General features: G+C 39.2%; 1 long non-coding RNA gene across 1 annotated transcript; it reads left to right on the forward strand.

The window, feature by feature from the left end:
- The first annotated feature begins 858 nt into the window (after positions 1–858).
- Positions 859–4,457, forward strand: LOC145779777 (uncharacterized). Its single transcript, XR_014290568.1, has 4 exons — positions 859–1,098; positions 1,715–1,903; positions 2,129–2,247; positions 4,134–4,457. It is a non-coding gene; the product is annotated as an uncharacterized LOC145779777 (long non-coding RNA).
- The last annotated feature ends 724 nt before the right edge of the window (positions 4,458–5,181 follow it).

Consider the following 5,181-nt stretch of genomic DNA (forward strand, 5'->3'; position numbering starts at 1 on the left):
GCGCCTCCAATACCCAACTAGCATAATCCGTTCTGTTTACATTGATTCAACGTCTGCAGATTCAAGTTGCCAGGTCTTCATTTTTTTCTTATGTTCAACAAAAGCTTTTTTAATTTTCAAGTTTAACTATACTAAAATGTTTTGTAATATTTTTGAAAACATTTTTTCAGGACTAACCTCAAAATTTGCGTGCAGTTCAAGAAAATTTAAAACAACTTGTAAGCTTAATCGAATTCACTTGTTGATGTTTAGTAGCGCTCGACACAGCAGCATGATTGTGGTGATCATGTAATCATTGAGTTGCGGCTGCACTGCCGCCGCGCTGCTGACTTGTCTGCAGACGCTGAATCAATGTAAAAAAAAATCGATTGATGCAGTATCACTTGTTGATTTTGTTCTGAGAGCAGTCTCGCTCACTGTCTGATTTTGACCACGTGGGTGAGATTCTCGTGTCGCCAACAAAGGGGCGTCTTTACTTTAAATGTAGCAAAGCTTGCACAATAGGCCAGCTTCAGGAGCAGTCATGTTGCGTCGAAATCTCTCCTCAATTTCTTGAAGCGAGATTTCACAAAACGATTGCTACTTTTACTTTCAACGATCCGGCAAATCGTTTTTTCTACTCCCGCGGTGCATAGAACAACACTGCAGGCACAATAATTGTTGTGAAAACTCCATTATGACGTCACTACTTAAACTTTGACTGGGCAATATGACGCGTTGAAGTGAAAGAGGCAACAAAGCTTTAGAATGCGGCGATGTGTTATATCAACGTGAGGAGATGCAATTTAGCAGAAGAACTTGGTTTGTTTTGATGAAGGAAGACAGAGACCATGACTTAATCCTTTGCTAAAGGGATTATGACGTCACTCGATTCACTTCGACTGTTCAAGCATGGCGGTTGTGCTCAATACACAATTACGTGGAGAGCCGAAAGCACAATGCTTATGTGAACAGCGCTAAGAGGAATTTTCGCTTCTTGCATCGAAAATATAAAAAATCGAATTCAATTGAGATAGGCCTATTACGGCCGAAAGAAGTTTTAGAAATGATCAAAATGAAACTATAAGAATGACTTACGACAATGTTTATGAAAACCTGGTAAGTGAATGTCTTTTATTCATTGAACCTGAAATAATTGTGTAAAGTCGTTTTTGTCACTAGGCTACGTTTACACAATTTAAAGAAAGTTATAAAACTCAATTTAGAGAAAGTTATAAAACTCAATGACCAATGGAAAACATTCATATGAAATATTCTCGTGACAAATTTAGTGCCAGTGCTTCTAGATGAGTGCTAAGAAGATATCAGCAAAGTAGCAGAGCTTGTGATGTCCCACAACATGTGTAGGGTTCTGCTCAATCTTTGATTTTGCTGCTCCGGCAGTGTTTGCCTGACTGCTTGAATGTGTTTGTATTTTTATGTCGTGTGGATAGGTCTGTGATGGTTGTAGAGTATTTGCAAATGTAGCTTTCATTGCCGTCAACTGAATAATAATAATAATAACATGTTTTATTTTGCGCCCATTGCGACAACATAGCCTACAGTAGCCTACACTGCGACCTACATACGCAACAAAACAGACGACTGGAATCCCAAAATAAACTTTAAACGTTGGCTGTCATTTGTAACAGTCGAAAATGTCTGTAACAAGTGCTGAAGCTTTTTAATATGATGGATGAAACCCCTGTCATTACATTCGATTTACATTTTGCAGGTAGCAAATTTAAGTCAAGCTGTTGGCAAAAATGCAAGCGATTGTATCAGTGGACTTATTACCAACTATTATTATCGAACACAACACAGTTCAAAGCATGTCGAGAAAAAAGAAAGGAAAAAAAAAACGTCGTGAAGTCTAAGCACTCGTTTGATTGTTCAAAAAAGAATCTGAAAAAGATTGTTCTTGGTGAGTACGGATAAATGTTTTTACTACGACTAAATGATTATGTCATAACTATGCCATTTTGTTCTTTTGATTAATGTATGATGTAATTGTGAAGAGTATTGAGTAATGTATGAAAATGTTTTAGTGGTGTATTTGCAGTGATGTGAACAACGAGCATGGTGGTTAGTAGGCTATGTCGGCATTTATATACTGATTTAACATTTCTTTTTTTACTTTCATGATTAGACATGGTGATGGCGCACGACAAAGCTGCTGCCGTGCAGCAAATTGATGAAGAGTTTCAGAGTGATTTCGAAATTGGAAGGACAGGCAAGGTGACTGAAAACGGCAAAAACTAACTTTTGGTGAGCTTGTTATATGTTTGAAAGACAACAGCGCATGTGTTGCTTTAGTTGTTGAATAACTACTGTACACGCAATTAGAATGTATTGGAACTTGATTATTGCTCTGCGTGGCGCAGAATCGAATGATAAGTTTTTTGTCACGCACGTTGGAGAGAGGGATATTACATTGATATTGCAGATTGTCAATTAACTTCGTAGTATCCTGAACGACAACTGATCAAAATCCTACACAGTGGCGTAGCCAGAAAAATGTTTTGGGGGGGCCAAATATTTGATGAATTGAAGAGAACAACAAAGTGTTTGATTTAACCCGTTAAGTGCGTAATTAATTTTTCAAAACTCTCCTTACTGTGCGTATTTAATTTGATCACTCGCAGTATTTTTCGTCGCATTATTACTTGCTAGGATATTGGGGAATCCCCATGACGCAGCACAATACGCTTTTGTTCAATTTCCTTTTGTGTCTATTGCTTTACTTTTTCATCGACTATTGCGGAGAAGTCTCCGCCTGGACTATTGCTTTCTGGTGTAATCGCATTACTCTCAAGTGATTATACCTTTCATATTGTGAAATTATTCAACTAGTTGTTCATTATGAAGAAAAAAAATACATCAGTTTACAGAACAGAATAATTTCTAAGCATTTATAGGACACTAAACAAAGTACACGTAAGTTTAGTTTGGAAATATTCAAACTGTATCATTTTCTGACGCTTGTTCTAACATTAGCAGCAACACAAAACCGTATTGTTTTGTTGACTATATGTTACAAAATATGTTTTCGAACACAACAAAATATTTCTGAAACTGCTAGCAACATTACATGAAAATGACTTCACACTGATTGAACGCGCATGATGTGGTTCGAATTTTATACACCGGAAGGAAGCTATTTCAGAAGAAAAAACATTTAGGATGAAATCTTTTTATTCTTGCAATTGTGGTTAGATTGTAGGTGAGTGCAAAAGCTACCTAATATTGTAATAGAATGATTTAGGGATTAACGATTTCCGTCAGGCTGCAATCGTTATTGTAGTGTAAACAATGCATCTATGTTTCTTCACACGTCATAATTGCGCCTTCCAGACAAAGCGAATAGAGGAAAGCGAAATTAAAAGTGCCATGAATAGCTGCGATCACGAAAACGACAATTGTCGTCTTACGCACAGCAAGAGCGACTGTCTCGGACGACAATTGTCGTTATACGCACTTAACAGGTTAAAGCCATCGCCACTTGATGTGCAGTGGCGTATCCTGGTGGGTTGAAGCAATAAAACTGGTAGCGGGGTTAGAGCGTGCCGAAGGCACGCGTATTCTAAGGGGGTCCGGGGGTATGCTCCCCCGGAAAATTTTTGAAAAATTACACTCAAATAATAGATTATAGCGCTTTCTGAAAACACTTTTAGGGTAATATTTGTATGAAATTTATTAGCAGATAAACAGCTATTAACTTATTAAAGATAGCTCTTACACACGAACTGGCAAAAACTGCGGTTAAATTAGAGAACACCAAAAACACAGCTAAACAAAAACTCAATAACTACACAAAAGCCCAACAGAGTAAGCCATTCTGAAATTGCTTCCACAAATTAGTTCAAAGAAATGTAAATCGCGTAAATTTTGGGCGATTTACGATTTGGAAAATTTATTGGTGTCTTTCTGTGTGTCTAAAACAAGTCCTTGGGGGTGTTAATAGCCAGATCTCTTGGAAAACGATATAAATTTCTACAAACTTTATTGCATTTTCAACAAAGGGCTCAACTTCGGAATCCAAAGTTTGAAAATTTGGGGGGGCATGGCCCCTTTTGCCCCCCTGGTTACGCCTATGATTCCTACACTGTTGCCAAACAGCCCTCTTGATTTAAATATTTTTGTTTCATTCGCAGGAATTCACAATGATAAAGATACACAAGAAAAAGCTGCTGATGTGCAATGAATCTCCATCTGTCAATACGATTTGATGTGGCTTGTTTCTAATAAATGTGAAAATATACGAAGCTCGGCTGTTACTTTGCTTTGTCACAAAGGGAGAAGTGTTGCTTATAAATCCGTGTTGCTGCTGTTCTTTCGCCCAAGGATTAGCTAGGTTCAACAATAAACTTTTGGTGATGAGCGAGGTTTAAGTACAGAGACGTTTGGCAAATGTAGATGCCAATGCTGTTCAGATGTTTTATGCACCAGCTTGCTTTGCATGGCCAACCTTGGTCAAAGCGCGGGCATCACAATAGTCAATAGATCAGATGAAGCAGCATCATGGTGCATAAAAGTCAACCAGAATTTAGGCGCCAGATGAAGCAAAATGGTGCACAAGCCATCTTGCCAACGTTGGCCAGATACAAATGCCAACGTTGGCAAGATGAAGCAAAATGGTGCATAAAACATTTTGCCAACGTTGGCAAGATACAGAAGCCAACGTTGGCTAGATGCAGAAGTCGACGTTGGCTAGATGCAGACGCCAACGGTGGCAAGATGCATACGCCAACGCTGGCCAGATGCATTCAAATGGTGCATAAAACATTTTGCCAACGTTGGTAAGATGCAGAAGCCAATGTTGGCAAGATGCAGAAGCCAACGTTGGCAAGATGCAGAAGCCAACGTTGGCAAGATGCAGAAGCCAGCGTTGGCAAGATGCAGACGCCAACGCTGGCCAGATGCATCCAAATGGTGCATAAAACATTTTGCCACCGTTGGCAAGATGCAGAAGCCAATGTTGGCAAGATGCAGAAGCCAGCGTTGGCAAGATGCATAATCCAATGTTGGCAAGATGCAGAAGCCAACGATGGCAAGATGCAGACGCCAACGCTGGCCAGATGCATCCAAATGGTGCATAAAACATCTTGCCAATGTTGGCGTCTGCATCTTGCCAATGTTGCGGCCAACTTCTTGCCAATGTTGCCCCAACAATCAATGTTTACTGGGTAGCCTTAGGCTTTA

Source organism: Aplidium turbinatum, chromosome 1, assembly GCF_918807975.1.
Source record: "Aplidium turbinatum chromosome 1, kaAplTurb1.1, whole genome shotgun sequence".
In the NCBI taxonomy this organism is placed as follows: Eukaryota; Metazoa; Chordata; class Ascidiacea; order Aplousobranchia; family Polyclinidae; genus Aplidium; species Aplidium turbinatum.